Below are 18398 nucleotides of genomic sequence, written 5' to 3'. Positions count from 1 at the left end.
TTGAACCCAGGCAGCTGGACTCCAGAGCTAGGCTCTTAGCCTCTCCACCATGTTTGTGGGAGGCTACCCACTCACCCTTAAGGCCATTCTCCCCAGGTCATTCTACCTCTAACTCCCAGCCTGCAGAGCAGGACCTGATGTTAATGTTAATCAACATTAAAGGAAGATGCTACTCTGTGGTGTAACAGCTATGTAAAAAGCCTAGCCCAGCTCAACAGAGCACAAGAAAAAACACTCATTCCATCCCTTTCACCAGGCAGCCAAACTTTCCATATTGCCGATGACTAAAAGATGAGTTGATTGTGCCCAGGAGGGTGTGACTCTACTGCCAAATGTCCTGGCTGGTGATGCTCTCATCTCCTGCAAAGAGTGAGGTTCTTCCAAATGACACTGGTGTTCTCCATTCCCCCATGGATGTGTAACTCAGTCAGGTAAGCCTGCCAAGGTCACACACGGTGCCTGAGCCAGCGCCCGAAAAGAGCAGGTCCTGCACTAACAGCAATTTGTGAAACATAATGAATTGCAGATTCCTTCTGGAGCTGTTTAAGCTCCTTGATGTCTCAGATGCGGGGCCAGCATGGATCCTTCCACCTCCAGCTGGAGAGGAGGTCCAGATGACAGAAATCAAGGGCACCACTCAGATCAAGCTTGGCTTTCCCAAGGCTTGGTGGGGCAGGTTCACAAGTATGAATGGGGCTTTGGGGAGCCGACCCTTTCAGCAGATCCAAACCACACAGATCACACACACACACACACACACAAAAAAAAAATCTATGGAAAATAACGCCTTTCCTATGAGCTGACCAATGTTAGCAATAGTCTCCATTCAACTCAATGGCACTCCGAGTGAGAAAATGTGAAGACTTTTCTCCCAGAAAAAGGGGTAATGTGGTCAGCAAAGGACATGCCCAGTGACCTAAAGGAAAAGTTTTCTGGAGATAACATTTTCATTCTGACAAGAGAAGCCTTGGACACTTTCGTTCTGCTTTTGTTGCGGTTCCAATTATATTTGTCATCTATTATCATCAAATCACAAAACTAATATGGATTCAGCTATCTATAAATTTTATTTTTCCCCAGACTCTAAGAGGTACCTGCCATATATCTCATTTTCGGATGAATAACCAAGTTAATATAGCCCCAAATTATTTTAAGTTTGATCAAGTTCAAATCCAAGTTAGAAGTAGAGGACATTGAATAACAGATGAATCGCATAGATATCAACTCAAGTGAAAGAAGCCAGATAAGAAAGAGCACAAAGAAAAGGCAAAACTAATCATAACACAGAGTGTATAACATACATACACTCTATAACCGAGCTATACACATGCTCAGCCCAGAAATCTTTAAAGAAAATTTCAGAGCTATTTTGAAGATGCAAAGTCCCAAATTAACAACTAGACTTTATTTAGAGATATGTGAGCAAATGGTTTTGTAGCAATTATCACCAAAAAAATCAGTGTATACTTACAGTGTATGTTGACACCATAAAGTTGCCCTTAAAAAGAAAAATCCAAAGAAGCTTCCTGAAACCTTGAGAGATTTGCCTTAATAGTTCCAATGTCTGTTGACTGTAAGCTTAGAACTATTCATCGTTAAGTTTGTTAGGATGTTCATTTAAACTTGTAGCTTCCGATTGCCATAAGGGGGTTGATTTTATTCAACCAATTTTGATGACCCAGATGGACATGACCCCAATCTAATTCAAAATAATGCAGTCAGTCCAGAAAACACTATATACCTCTGGGAATTAAGAACATAGTTAAAGGCATTTCTTCTTGAAAAGATGTTTAGAAAGAAAATATGATAAATCAGATTAACTTAAAACACAAAAGAGAATCTTGAAGCTGAAGGGTAAGAAGCCTGGTTCCTGAGTTTATAGTCTTTCTACCATCCCAGGGATTCTCTGATTTTAAAAAAATCCTATCTTACATTTAGAATGGATATATACATAGAAAAAGATCTGCTCCCACATAATGAAAATAAATATTAACAAGAAAATGATATCCCATCTTCACCCCCAAAACTTTCTCATCTGGAAGTTTAAAAACACATTTCTCATTAATTCCTGGGTTAGAAAAGACCTCAAAGAAGAAACAGTCTCTTTTTAAGTGAACAGGAATGTTATAGAGCAAACTCTGTGGGATGTGGTCAAGTTCGTAGACTATATAAGACAATATTAAAAAGGAGAAATATAGACGGTATAGTACATTCTCAACTCTGGAAGAAAGAAAATGAAAACAAGACTGGAGAAAAATAGAAGGAACAAGTTGAATCTAGTAAAGGAGGAAATAAACTAAAAATCAGAACAACCCCAAACCTGGGTCTTTGTAAATCTAAATACACGTATGGTAAACACATCATAAGCCTTCAGCCAATATCATATTCCAGTGGTGATATATTATAAGAATTCCCATTTCATTGGTTATTGGAATCACTTCCTCATAGAAGCAGCTGCCTTCAGGTTGGCCCTGAAACATCAGCCATGACCTATTTACTGTGCACTTCAAATCTATACCAAAATGCCAATAGAACTCAGTGAGGCATCACTACATACCCACCAGAATGGCTCAAACTTAAAAGGAAGGATGAACACCAAGTATTGGGGAAGATGTAGAAAACCAGGACTCATATCTTGTTAGTGGAAGTAAAATGGGTGCAGTCACTTTGGAAAAGCTGAATTTATGTTCACTCTATAAGCAATTTTACTCCTAGTATAAAATTAACAGCAATGAGTTTTTATGTCTACCAGAATACATGTACAGAAGTATTAATGGCATTATCATTCACAATAGACAATAGACTCTTTGCTGGAGCAGACCAACAATGGTTTGGGCAATTGTCCTGGTTGCTTTGTATTTAATCAGAGTCCCTTAATCCCACTTCCATAGGTTTTTATGAATTTTCTTTTTCAAAACCACTTTTTTTTTAAAATTTGAAAATCACTTTAAACTGGGCTGGGGTTATGGCTCAGTGGCAGAGCGCTTGCATAGTGTGTGTGAGGCCCTGGGTTCAATCCTCAGCACTACATAAAAATAAATAAATAAAACAAAGGTATTCTGTCCAACGACAACTAAAAAAAATATTGAAAAAAACAGAAAACCACTTTAAACTTATAGAAATATTCAGTGCATATTTCCTGAGAAGAAAAGATATTTTTACATAATAATAGTCCAGTTATCGATATCAGGAAATTTAATGATGGTATACTATTTTTATTTAATTATCACTTGTGTTTCAATTTTATCAACTGATCCAAAATTGTCCTTTACAAAATTTTTTGCCTCTAGGAGAAGATCCAGTCTAGGGTCAGGAATTGCATTCAGTTGTCATGTTTTTCAGCCTCCTTTAATCTGGAACACTTTTAGAAGAGGATATTTATATGGTCTTCAAGTATCTCAGTAAAGATTGCTTATTTGTTGAAAGGGGGAAAACAGTAACTATACAGTAGAGAAATCTGATGATGCTTTGCCTGGGTGATCAAAACTAATGTTCATAGTGAGAAGCAAATGAACATATGGACCTCCAAATGTGATACTTCCAAATGTAAGAAGGACACATCATTTGTGAGATGCACTCATGGAGAATACATGACCCTAATCTAGGTATGAGGGAACATGAGACAAAGGCAAAATGGAGAACATTTTACTTAATTTAAAGAAGATGCTTATGAATTTTTAATGTTATAGGACAAAGACTATGGGAAATGTTCCTAGTATTCTCTGATAAATTCTTTTTTAAGCTGTCCAGAGAAGATTTTGTTGTGTTCCTTCATAAAATGCAAATAGCATAAGAACAGATAATATTGACTCATTATTAGTCAGCATCTGAGAATGGATGAGATTCTCAGATCCCTTCTAATAGGATATATAGCTATAGAGAGAAATCTGAAAAAGGTTTTGGCTCCTGAACCCTACCATTTACTGTGCCTCCTTCTGTAAATATTTATATACAGATAAAATCAGACTAAAATCAGTCATCAAGATAGTGGTGCATTTAAAAAATGTATAAAAAGATTCTCTCAGGGAAAATGTGCCTATATGTGGAGATTGGGAAAGTAGAGGGAATATGGGGACTGATATGAAACTTTAAAAATTAATTTGCTGATAGAAATAGCTTAAATAGCCTTAAATAGCCTCCTAGGTCTACATTAACCTATAATATGAGCAACAGTTTGCCTGAGGATACAAAACATGGGCTAAGTTGGTTCTGAGAGACTGGAGTATGTATTTTGTTAGGTTGTAGATTCAGCTACTGGTAAGGCTCCAAAATAAGGGTAGAACAAACTAGAAGATGTATTTTCTTATGATGAACAGGCTAGTATGCCTCAGTGTTGGGGGCCTAGTCTCTTTCTTTTTGTTGTTCTGGGACCTCAGAGGTCCAAATGGTCAAAGGTAGCTCACTATTGCCTCATTATTCAGCCAGTAGAAAGGAAATCAAAGGGAAGGACATAACCTTTGTTTTTAGGGAGCCTAAAATTTGCAGTATTACTTCTTTTCACTTAGAGATATGGTCACATTTAGTTGCAAAGGAGGCTGGGAAATGTTGTCTTCATTTTGGGCATCCATGAGCTCAGCTGAAAATAACATTACCAGGAGGAAAGGAGAAATAAATACTTAGGTCAATAGAATTTACTGAAACAGGGGAAAACTCATGGGTGGGGGGACAGAATCTGGGAAACTGAGGCAAGTAGGGGTAGGTTAATGGGACACAAGGTAGAGGAAGAGGCTGCCAAAGACCAAGATAACTAATTCTATCATCTTGTTTCAGTCTGGATAATTCCATTTGCAACCTCAGGAACAGAGGATAATATGTACATACATATTTTTCACAGAGGAATTGATGCTATGCCTCTTTCCACATTTGGGTTATTATATAAGTTCACACAATTACAGCTTACAGAACAGAACAGTTCAGAGGGAGGGAGGAACGGAGGAAATGTTACCACCAATACAATTATATACCAACAAATTGGGGACTTAGAAGAAATGGATAAATGCCTAGAAATGTACAAAATACTTACACTGAAATAGTCTTAGGCCACTCTAACTGGCAACTCAGAGAGCAACACAAAAAAAGAAACATAACCCCACTCTTATTCTTCCTCTCAGTGCATAGCTCAGAAGAAACTGAATTGAAGGAAAGACAGGTGAGCACACAGACCTTCATTTTTCATTTTTTGTTAAGAATCTTCTCTCTCTCTCTCTCTGTGTGTGTGTGTGTGTGTGTGTGTGTAAATTCTTACTGTACTGATTGGTTCAAGGACATATATACATAAACATATTTGCTTCTTTTTCTCATTTTTAGCATTTTAAAAATGTGGTTATTTTTCTTTGCCTTTTCTTTTGAAGGTTAGGGGTTTGGGTTTCTATATTTTTGTTTTATTTTGAATTGATTTCATTTGTTCTCTTCTTTCTCATTCTCTTTTTTCTTCTATTATCAAATTCGATTGTTTTCTCTTCCTCTCTCCCTTCACTTTGTTTCTCATATTTTTCCTCCTCCTCCCTTATAACCATTACCTGCTACATCTCTTCTGCATTCTCTGTTCATTTTTTAAAATTGTGAACTCTTTTCTACCTTCCTACACATTTTCTCTTAATTAGCTGTATTTTTACCATCTTTTAAACTAATTGGTTTCTATAATTCCTGTCCCCACCATTAGTGCTGATGAAATTATTACTGCTGTGCACGACATAGTTGACACCTGTTGTTTGCTTTGAAGCCAGATATAGTTCATGGTCACCTATTGTTTTTGCTGTTGGCAATTGCTGACCCCACCATTTCTATTTTTTTGTGTGTGTGGTAATTAACATTATAAATGTCATAGTATGAACCAGGTATTTATTTTAATGCTGTATATTGTTTGCACTGGTTTTTGCAATTGTTTGTTTCTCTCTATTCTGTGAAGTGCTGGGAATCTACAGGGACACTACAAGTTCAAAGATCAGAGACTCTGCTGATAAACTAAACCAAAAGACACACACTTTGCTCCACACACAAATTAATGACACTCAATCTTCTGCTATACTTTAATACAAAGAATAGGAGAGAGAAAAACCAAAACTAATGACCAGGCCCCAAGTAGAAATGGCTAGGGGTGGGCCCCTAAGTCCCACCTATTGACATCTACTGCCACAGCAAAAACAGAGATAATTAACACAAAGGCTGTGGACACCACACCTGTGGGTGTGTGTGTCTCAATTCTAGATCACTCTAGGATACTTTGACAAGTGAAGGCTATGCCCTAAAAAATCCCACACATAAGAAGAGAAATACCTACTAATGGGTGCATAAAACCCAACACAGGAATACAAGAAATATGAAAAAACAAGCTAACACAACACCTCCTAAAGTTCATGATTTGCCAGCACCTGACCCCAAAGATATTGAAGTGGATGAAGTATCAGATAAAGAATTCAAAAGAATATTTATAAAAATGACCAAGGAATTCCAAGAGAACACAGAAAAACAACTTAATGAATTAAGGAAGTCAGTATAGGATATGAATGAGAAAATCAATAAGGAGATAAAATGTTGAAAAAGAATCAAACAGAAATCTTGGAAACTAAAGACACAATCAATCAAATAAAGTGTTCAGCTGAAAGTCTCTCTAATAGAGCAGACCAAGCTGAAGATAGAATTTCAGAGCTGGAAGACAAAATGGCCAGCCTTGAATAATATTCAGATAGCATTAAAGAAAAGAAAAAAAGTAACCATGACCATAGTGTACAAGGACTCTGGGACAACATTAAGAGACCAAATTTAAGAATCAAGGGAATTGAGGAGGGTTGTGAAGTGCAGGCTAATGGAATGGATAACCTCTTCAGGGGAATAATAATAGAAAAATTTCTAAACCTTCAGAATGAGAAAGACATCCAAATACAGCAGGTATACAGAACCCCAAATAGAAAAGTTCAAAAAAGAACATCTCTACAACACAGAATACCTAACATACTGAACTAGGATAGAATTTTAAAAGCCTCAAGAGAAAAAAAAATGTCAGGTCACAGAGGCAAGCTAATCAGAATCACTTCTGATTTCTCAGCACAATTCTAAAAGTCAGAAGGGCTTGGAATAATGTGTTCCAAGTCCTGAAAGAAAATAACTGTCAACCAAGACTACTATATCCAGCAAAGCTATCCTTCAAAATCAAAGACAAAATAAAAATCTTTCCAAGACAAGCAGCAACTTAAATACTTCATACAGAAGGAAAAAAAACCCCAGAACTCACAAATGAACAAATCTTATTTGAAGAGTAGCTAAGCAAATGAGAAATAGGACCAAATGAAATACTGTAAATAAATCACAATGTCAGGAATGAATAAACATCTCTCTATAACAACATTGAATGTAAATGATCTCAACTCTCCAATTAAAAGACATAGGCTGGCAGAACAGATTAAAAGAAACAAGACACAATTATATGTTTGTAAGAGATGCATCTTACAGGCAAAGACATCCAAAGATTGGAAGTGAAAGGATGGAAATTGATATACCATGTGAATGGAGCCCCAAAACAGGAGGAGCTGCTCTCATATCTGACAAAGCAGATGTCAAACCAAAATTAACCAAAAGATATAAAGAAGGTCACTTCATACTGGTAAAGGGAACAATCCAACAAGAATATGTAACAATAAATATTTATGCCCCAAATGTAGATACAACTAATTACATAAAAGAGACACTAATCAAATTGAAGCCTCAGATAGACCCCAGTACAATAATACTGGGTAACTTCAACACAATTCTCTTACCATTAGATAGGTCATCCAGACGTAAACTTGGTAAAGACTCTTTGGACTTGAAAAATATAAATCCAATGGGCTTAACAGACATCTACAGAATATTTCATCCAATGATATCTAAATACACTTTCTTCTCAGCAGCTCATGGAATCTTCTCTAAAATAGACCATATTTTATGCCACAAAGAAACTCTTAGCAAATACAAAAAAAATTGTTATAATTCCTTGCATCTTAGAGGATCATGATGAAATGAAATCAGAAATCAATATGACAAACCACTACAGAAATCATATAAACACATGGAGATTGAACAGTATACTTTTGAAAAATGAATGGGTGATAGAAGAAATCAAGGGAGAAATTGAAACATTCTGAGGCTCCAATGAGAATAGTAATACAACACACTAGAACCTCTGGGACACTATGAAGGCAGTACTAAGAGGAAAGTTTATACCTATGAATGTTGACATAAGAAAGTCAGAAAGATCCCTAATAAGCTACCTAATGATGCATCTCAAGACCTTTGAAAAAGCAGAACAAATTAATTCCAAACCAGTAGAAGGAAAGAATCAATAAACTTGAGAAAAAAAAATACAAATGATCAATGAAACAAAGAGTTGGTTCTTTGAAAAGATAAACAAGGTTGAAAAACCCTCACTAAAACTAACCAAAAGAAAAATAGAAAAAAACCCAAGTTAATAAAATTAGAGATGAAAAAGGAGAAATCACCACCAACATCACAGAAATCCAGTGGATCATTAGGGACTATTTTGAAAACTTATGCTCCAATAAATTGGAAAATCTAGAAGAAATTGATGTATTTCTACACAAATATGATTGTCAAAACTGAATCAAGAAGTCATAGAAAATCTAAATAGACAGATAATTTATAATGAGATAGAAGCAGTAATAAAAAGCCTTTGGCCAAAGAAAAACCTAAGACCAGATGGACTCTCAGCTGAATTCTACCAAACCTTTAAAGAAGAAGTAATGCCAATAACTCTCAAATTATTCCATGAAATAGAAAGGGATGAAACACTTCCAAATTCATTCTATGAAACCAGCATCACACTCATACCCAAATTAGATAGGGCTACATAAAGGAAAGAAAACTATAAACCAATATCCCTAATAAAGTTAGATGCAAAAGTACTTAATAAGGGGCTAAGCTTGTGGCTCAATGGTAGAGCACTTGCCTAGCATGTGCTGGGCACTGGGTTTGATTCTCAGCACCACATAAAAATAAAATAAAGGTATTGTGTCCAACTACAACTAAAACAAAACAAAACAAAACCCCACAAAATATTTAAAAACATACTTAATAAAACATTAGCAAATTGAGTTCAATAAGATAAGAAGATTGTACACCATGACCAAGTTTGTTTTATTTCTGATATACTAGGATGGTTTAATATACACAAATCAATAAATGTAATTAATTGCATAAATATAATTAAGGACAAAAATCATTTAGCCATCTCTCTCCGTTTTTTTTGCAGGGGGGACTAGAGATTGAACCCAGGGTCACTTAACCACTGAGCCACATCCCCATCCTTCTTAAATATTTTATTAGAGACAGAGTCTTGCTGAGTTGGTTAGGGTTTTGCTAAGTTGCTGAGGCTGGCTTTGAACTCACAATCTTCCTGCCTCAGCTTTCTAAGCTGCTGGGATTACAGGTGTGTGTCACCATGTCCAGCTCATTTAGTCATCTCAATAGATGCATAGAAGGCCCTCAGCAAAATTCAGCACCCATTCATGATAATAACCCTAGGATAGAAGGAACTTACCTCAATATTATAAAGGCTATATATCAAAAACTAAAGCTAATCTCATGGTAAATGAAGAAAAACTTTAGAATCTGGGATAAGATAAGGATACCTACTCTCCCCACTCCTATTTAATATAGTGCTAGAAATTCTAGTCAGAGCAATTAGGCAAGAGAAGGAAATAAAAGAAATAAGGACAGAAAGAAGTCACATTATCACTGTTTGCAGAGGAAATGACCCTATACTTAGAAGATCCAAAAACTCCACCAAAAGTTTACTAGAGCTAATAAATAATTCTGGCAAAGTAGCAGGTTACAAAATCAACATACAAAATCAAGAGCTTTCCTATTTACCAACAATGAATCTACTGAGAAAGAAATCAAGAGACAATGCCATTCATGATAGCCTAAAACAACAACAACAACATGGAGCTGGGGCTGTAGCTCAGTGGTAGAGCACTTGCCTAGCATGTGTGAGGCACTGGGTTCAATCCTCAACACTGCATATAAATAAATGAACAAAATAAAGGCCAATCAATGTCTAAAAAAATTAAAACAACAACAAACAAACAAACAAAAACTAAGAATAAGTCTAACTAGTGAGATGAAAGACTTCTATAATGAAAACTATAGAACATTGAAGAAAGAACTTGAAGAAGACCTCAGAAGATAGAAAGACCTCCCATTCTCATGGATAGGCAGAATTTATATTGTTAAAATGGCCATACTACTAAAAGCAATATACTGATTCAATGCAATCCCCATCAAAATACCAATGATATTCTTCACAGAACTAGGAGAAAAAAAGTCCTAAAATTAACTTCAAAGAAAAGCAAATAAGGGCTGCGGTTGTGGTTCAGTGGTAACACACTTGCCTAGCACACATGAGGCACTGGGTTCGGTTCTCAGCACCACATACAAATAAATAAAATAAAGGTCCATCAACAACTAAAAAAAAAAAAAAAAAAAAGAAAAGAAAAGAAAAGCAAATAAGCCAAAAAAGCAATGATGGAAGCATAACAATACGTGATTATATTACAGAGCTATAGTAACAAAAACTACATGGTACTGGCATTAAAACAGACACATAGGCCAATGGTACAGAATAGAAGACACAGAAAGAAACCCACACATCTACAGTTATCTGATCCTTGACAAAGGTGCCAAAAACAGATAATGGAGAAAAAACAGCCTTTTTAGCAAATGGTTCTGGGACAACTGGTTATTCATATGTTGAAGAATAAAACTAAAAATCAACTCAAAATGGATCAAAGACCTAGGAATCAGAACAGAAACTATGCAAATCCTAGAAGAAAATGTAGGGTCAACACTCCAATATATAGCCATAGGCAATGACTTTCTCAATAGGACCCCCTAAAGCTCAGCAAATAATGCCAAGAGTTGACAACTGGGATGGCATCAAATTAAAAAGTTTCTGCACAACAAAGTAAATAATTAGAAATGTGAAGAGAGAACCTACAGCATGGGAGAAAATCTTTGCTAGTTACTATTCTGACAGAGGATTAATATCTCGAATAAAGATCTCAAAAAACTTTACACCAAAAAATTACCCAATTAATAAATAGAAAAATGAATTAAAGAGAAGAAGAGATACAATTAAAGAGAAGAAGAGAAGAATTAAAGAGAAGAAGAGATATGGCCAACAAATATATAAAACAATGTTCAACATCATTAGCAATTACGGAAATACACTAAGATTTCATCCCACACCAGTCAGAATGGCAGTCATCAAGAATACAAATAATAAGGGCTGGGGTTATAGCTCAGTGGCAGAGTCCTTGCTAGCATGCATGAGGCACTGGGTTTGATCCTCATTACCACATAAAAATAAATAAAATAAAGGCATTCTGTCCATCTTCAACTACAAAAAATTTTTTTAAAAGAATTCAAATAATAATAAATGTTGAAGAAGATGTGGAGGAAAGGAACACTTTCCCACTGTTGGTAGGACTGTAAATTTGTACAACCACTATGAAAATCAGTATGGAGTTTCCTCAAAAGACTAGATATGGAACCACCATATGACTCAGCTATATCATTCCTTAGTATTTATCCTAAAGAATTAAAGTCATCATACTACAGTGATACATGCATATCCATGTTTATAGCAGCACAATTCACAATAGCCAAACTATGGAACCAGCCTAGATATAAATCAATGGATGAATAAATAAAGAAAACATGGTATATACACACAATGAAGTTTTATTCAGCCATAAAAAGGAATGAAATCATGTCATTTGTAGGAAAATGGATGGAACTAGAGACCATGATGTTAAATGAAATAAGTCAAACTCAGAAGGTCAAAGATCATATGTTTTCTCTTATATATGGAAGCTAGAGAGGAAAAGGGAAAAGAAAGGTGGGGATGGATCCCATGAAAATCAAAGGGAGATTAGTACAAGAAAGGAACCAGAGGGAGAGGGGGTTAGGACTAGGGGAGGGAGGGGGAAAATGCTGTGAAATGATATTGGCCAAATTATATTGTTATATCGTGTGTATGCATGAACATTAGCAACGAATCCCAGCATTGTATACAACTATAATGCACTAATTAAAAATGTGGGGGGAAAAGATGAAAAGATGAAAGCTTTTCCTCTAAGAACAGGAACAAGACAAAGATGCCCAATATCACCATTTTTATCCAATATACTACTGAAAGTCCTAACCAGAGCAATTAGGAAAGAAAAAAGAAATAAAATGCATCCAAACTGGAAAGGAAAAAGGAAAATTGACTTCTGCAAATGACATGATCTTCTCTAAAAAAAAAAAAAGAAAACCTTGAAGACTCCACCAAAAAAAATGTTATCGTTGTTATAATAAACTCAGTAAAGTTGCAGGATTAAAAAAAATTAATGTGGGCTGGGGTTGTGGCTCTGTGGTAGAACACTTGCCTAGCATGTGTGAGGCACTGGGTTCGATCCCCGGCACCACATAAAAATAAAAACAAATAAATAAAGGTACTGTGGCCACATAAATCTAAAAAGTATTTAAAAAAAATCAATAAACCAAAATCAGCTGTACTTTTGTACACTAACAGGAAACCATTTGAAGAAGAAATTAAGAAAATAATCCCATGTACAATAGCATCAAAAGAATAAAATATTTATGAATAAATTTAACCAAGGGGGCAAAAGATTGGTATGCTCAAAACTATAAAACTTTAATGAGAGAAATTGAGGAAGACACAAATAAATGGAAAGATATCTTGTGTTCATGGATTGGAAAATTTAATGTTGTTAAAATATCCATATTACCCAAAACAATTTACATATTCAGTGCAACTGCTATCAAAATTCTAATGGAATGTTTCATAGAAATATCAAATCTAAAGGTCATATAGAGCTATAAAAGACTCCAAATAGTCAAAGTGATCTTGAGAAAGAAGAGGCATCACATTTCCTGATTTCAAAGTATTTTCCAAATCTATGATGATCAAAACAGTATGGTACTAGCATAAAAACAGATACAGAGACCAATGTAACAGAATAGAGAGCCCAGATATAAACCAAAACATATACAGTAAACTGATCTTGAACAAGGGTACCAAGACTGCATGATGAGGAAAGGATAATCTCTTCAATAAATTGGGTATTTACATGCTGGAAAATTGAATATGACCCTTAATTCACACCATATTCAAAAGTCAAATCAAAATGGATTAAACAGGCCTGGGGCTGTAGCTCAGTGGCAGAGTGCTTGCCTAGCATGTGTAAGGCACTCAGTTCAATCCTTAGCATCACATAAAAATAAATAAAATAAAGGCATTCTGTCTATCTACAACTACAAAAAAAAAAAATGGATTCAACAATTAAACATAAGACCTGAAACTATAAAACTATTAGAAGAAAATATAGGGAAAAATCTTCATATTGCTCTCTGCAATAATATTTTGAATATGAACCCAAAATATAGTTAATAAAAGCAAAAATAGACAAGTGGGATTACAATAAACCAAAAAGCTTCTACACAGAAAAAGGAAACAATTAACAGAGTGAAGAATGGGAGAAAATATCTGCAAACCATACATCTGATAAGGGGTTTGAAACTCAAACAACTCAATAGCAGAAAAATAACCCAACCAAAACAATAAGCAAAGGACCTGAATAGACAATTCTTCAATGAAGACATACAAATGGTCCTTGGCTACATGAAAAGGTTCTCAACATCACCAATTATTGGGGAAATGAAAGTCAAAACCATAAGATATCACCTCCTACTGTTAGAATAGCTATTATCAAAAAGACAAAAGTAAGTATTGGCAAGAATTTTGGAAAAAGAGAACTCTTAGACACTGTTGGTAAATAGGTTCAGCCATTCTAGAAAACAGAATGAAAGTTCCTAAAAAAATAAAAAAATAGAAGTATCATATAATCTAGCAATCCCATTTTTTGGTACATATTTGAAGAAAATGAAATCAGAATCTCAAAGAGATATCTGTACTCCCATGTTTGTTGCAGCATTATTCACAATAGCCAAGATATTGAAACACCTGAGTGTCCATCATAGATGAATGGATAAAGAAAATGTCACAGACAGACACACAACACACACACAAATTATTATCCTGCCTAAAAAAAGAAAGAAATCATGTCATTTGCAACAATATGGATAAAATCAAAAGACATTATGCTAGGTGAAATTAGCCAAGCACAGAAAAACAAATACTGCCTGATCTCACTAGAATCTGAAAAAGAATCTAAAAAAAGTCAAATTTATAAAAACAAAGAGTAGAATGGTGGTTGCCAGAGACTGGAAGGTGAGGCAGTGGGGGAAATGTTAGTCTAAGCATACAAAGTTTCCTTTATGCAGGATTAATGAGCTCTGGAGATCTGATTGCACAGCATGGTGACTATAGTTAATGTTGGGTTGAATATTCAGTAGTTGGCAAGATATTTAAGGACAAGAGAGTCTTCTCAATATGCTTCAAGTTTTCCCTTGTAGACAGCTAGCATTGTTTTTTGCTTATATTATTTCTAGAGTCTCTCTACTTTAAACCAGGCCCCTTCATCATCTATTTTCCACAGAGCCACTAGAATGATCTGCTCAAGTTAAATCATATCATTCCTCTGCTTAAAATCCTCCATTAGTATTTCCTCCTGCTCAGGAAAAACTCCAAAGCCTTCCCATGTCTATAAGGCCCAGAATGATCTAGATTTTGCCTCTGCTTCTGTATTTAGATCAACCACATTGGTATTCTTGCTATATTTTAAAAATATATCACCTCAGGGCCTTTGCACTTGCCATTTCCTCTGCTGGGAACATCCTCTATATATTTTCGTGGCTTGCTTCCTGACTTTGTTCTGATATATGCTTAAACATCACCTCCTCTGGGAGGCCTTTTCTGATTATACTGTTAAGACAGCCATGCCGGGCTGGTGGTGCACACCTGTAATCCCAGCGACTCTGGAGGCTGAGGCAGGAGAATTTTGAGTTCAAAGCCGGCCTCAGCAACTTAGCAAGGTCCGAAGCAATTCAGCAAGACTCTGTCTCTAAATAAAAAACATATATATTTTTAAAACGGCTGGGGATGTGGCTCAGTGGCTAAGCAACCCTGGGTTCAATCCCCAGTCCAAAAAAAAAGCCACCCATGCAGTCACTTCTTATCCTTTCATGACATGTTTTTTATCATGGCATTTTTCACTCCCTGGAATAACACTGCCCATTTATTTGCTAGTTGTCTATCTCTTCCACTGTAATAATTGGGTCATCTCTGGTCATGTTTGCACTATATCCCTTGCATTTAACACAGGCTCTTGTGTTTACTAGGAACTCAATTAGTATTTGTTGAAATAATAAATCACTTGGTCCACCTATATGTAAAACTGTGTTTTGGTTCCTTAAATCCATCCTACCAGCTCTGCCAGAAACTAGAAATTTATAGCAAATTCTGAAGAATATTGGGGGTTAGCAGATTTTGTGTCAACTTCAGGTGTGGTAGTGAATTCAAGTCTTTTTTTAATGTCATTTCAGAGCATAATTTTAATTTTCTGAAAGCAAAAACAGGAGCTACATTATTATCTGTTTGTCCATATCAAACATACATATAAATGTAATGGTTAATACTGAGAATAGAAGCAATACAACATTCAGAAATTATTTCTGTTTACTTCTATTTTAAAAGCTGATTACTTATAAATTTGAATTACTTTAAAATTACATTCTTTTAAATTTAAATTAATTGAATTTGGTTAAACTTGGCTTGTTACTGTATATACAATAGTTGTGAAATTAAAATACGCTTTTGAGATAAATGGTTTACTTGTAAAGTACTCTAATGGCTTATCTAGATGTAACCATCACAAACTAAGTACCTTTGTGAATTTAAATGCAAACTGGAGAGTAATTCATACAACCCCTAATTGTTATTCTCTATTGTGTTTTGATGATAAACAGTAATTTCCCATATTCATTTTCTTTGTGAGAATTACTTATTTTTCTATTCAAGATTATTAAATTAGTTTATAATTATACCCTATAAACTCTCCTAGGAGTCAATCAGAAACTACATTGTCATTGATATTTCTGAATGGTGGGAGATGCTTTTCAAATTTAGGTGGGTAGACAGAGTGGAATTCCTCTGTTTTTCAGGGTTTCATGTTTTTGTAGTGCTATTATTTTGAGATAATAAGATTGTTCTAGAGGACAATACGACTTGTGTACTTGTAAGAAAAAAGCCAAATACACTCCCCCCAAACCAACCACCATCACCAACAAAAACCCAGAAGTCTACACCAAGTTTGTCCAAGGGCTAATGAGGCTCACACTTTTTGAAGAAGCAGGATAAGACAGTGAAAGTGGTTAGTCCTTGCTTTGACTTCCACCTACTCCAATTATAAGTGTCACTTAGCCTATCTTTCACTCTGAAAGTCTTAGTCCCCAAAGCCTATCTGAGAAGCACTTTACAAATATTCATGACTTCCACTGTGAAGTGAAATGTTATTGGTCAATAATACCTCAATAAAAGTGAAAAAAGATCTGCTTTATATAAAATTATTACATGGAGTTGAAGAGGTTATAAACAGCAAGTCAGGAGAAAACAGATTGGTAAATGATTTTCCTTTGGACTCCTGTACAAACCAGAATAGTGGGTTAGTGAAAAAGGCACAGAATGGAATGGCGAGTGTAGAAGGTGGGTTTGTTTCTGGGTGGTTCAGCAATGGAACCCTCTGGAGAGGTTTGGGAGCTTTGAAAAAAATTCATCATGCTTTAAGACAGCTGGTCTCACCCCCAAGAAACAGAAGGGAATTACAGGGGAGAATTTCCAAATGCTGCTCTTCCTTACTCTGAGCAATTTTAGAGGAGGAGAAGTTTATTTGGGGGTTCATGGTTTCAGAGGTCTCAATTCATAGACAGCCAGCTCCATTCTTCAGGGCCTGAGGTGAGGCAGAGCATGATGGCGCAAGAGTGTGGCACAGGGAAGCAGCTCACATGATAACATGATGATCAGAAAGCAGACTAAGCTCAGCTCACCAAGTATGTACCCCAAAGTCACTCCTCCAATGACCCACTTCCTTCAGCCACACCCTACCAGCCTGCAGTTACCAGTTAATTCCTGTCAGAGGATTAAGTCATTAATTGGGTTAAGGATCTCATAACACAATCATTTCTCCTCTAAATATTTTTGCATTGTCTCACACATGAGTCTTTGAGGGACACCTAATATCTAAACCATAATATTCCTTCATCTTCCTTCTGGTTTGGTTTGGCCAATAAGAGGTTGTGGTAGTTGTAATCTTGGGGACTTTGGAAACTGAGGCAGAAGGATTGCAAGCTCGAGGCCAGCCTCAGCTACTTGGCCAGACCCTGTCTCAAAAATAAAAAAAATAAAAAATAAAAAGGACTCAGTACATATACGAATACACCACAGTGAACCCCACCATCATGTTCATCTGCAAAATGGGGTCCTAATTAGGATAAGATATATTCCATGCTTGCATAATTATATCAAAATGGATTCTACTGTCATATAGAATTAGGAAGAACCAATAAAAAAAAAGACTCAGGTTGTAGCTTGGTGGTAAAGCACTCCTGGGTTCAATCCCCACTACCTCCCCCTCCAAGAAAAGGAAATAGTAGTCAGAAGTTGGAGTTCAGGGGAGAGTGAAGTTGGGTTATTCATTCTCTAAGTCCCTTTCTTGCTAGGTCAACATGGCTTTCTGGTTTGTATGGTGCAAGAAACAGATCTGGGTTCTGGTTACCACTCTTTCCTTTGCCTTTCCAGGCTTAGGGCTGGTATCAGGTCCCTCCTATTACTTGTTTTATGGGACCGCATTCTCCTTTGGGATTTCCCGAAACTCTGACAACAGCTCTGCAAATAGATAACCTCTCAGTTTATCCTGAGTGTGCCATTTGTTTCTATCTGGAACCATGTTGGTGGGTGTGGGGTGGGGAGTGGATGGGGTGGTTGGCTGGTCTGTATGGGGTCAATTGCAAACACTGGACAGCAAAGATCAAACTTGCCAATCTGTAAAACCAACTTGGATGCAGTTACTCGTTAGCCTACTACGTATTATGTTTTAAAAGAGAAAACAGTACACAGGAAACGTTACACTCCTTTTCCCCTCTCTGACTATTTCAACTAATAGGCCTGTGGATTAGTCACTTTGCTAATGAGTAGTTTTACCCTGGCCCTCAGTGAACTAGGCCACAGAGGGGCCCTGCAGACTCTTGGAAAACCTCATGAAAAGTTCTGTTCTTGTTGACCCATTAGTAGGGAGGTGAGACCTGCCAGTGACCAATGTTTATATATCATAACTATATTTGGAAATTTAATTGTCTTTCTAAAATTCTCAAGTGAGAAAAGTAAAGAATTTTATAATAATAGAATCAAAATAGTACATTCCAGAACCTAATGTGTTCTTATT

The sequence above is a fragment of the Marmota marmota genome, unplaced genomic scaffold (assembly GCF_001458135.2).
Source record: "Marmota marmota marmota unplaced genomic scaffold, marMar, whole genome shotgun sequence".
Lineage (NCBI taxonomy): Eukaryota > Metazoa > Chordata > Mammalia > Rodentia > Sciuridae > Marmota > Marmota marmota.
The sequence above is the reverse complement of the archived record's forward strand: the minus strand, read 5'-3'. Positions refer to the sequence as shown.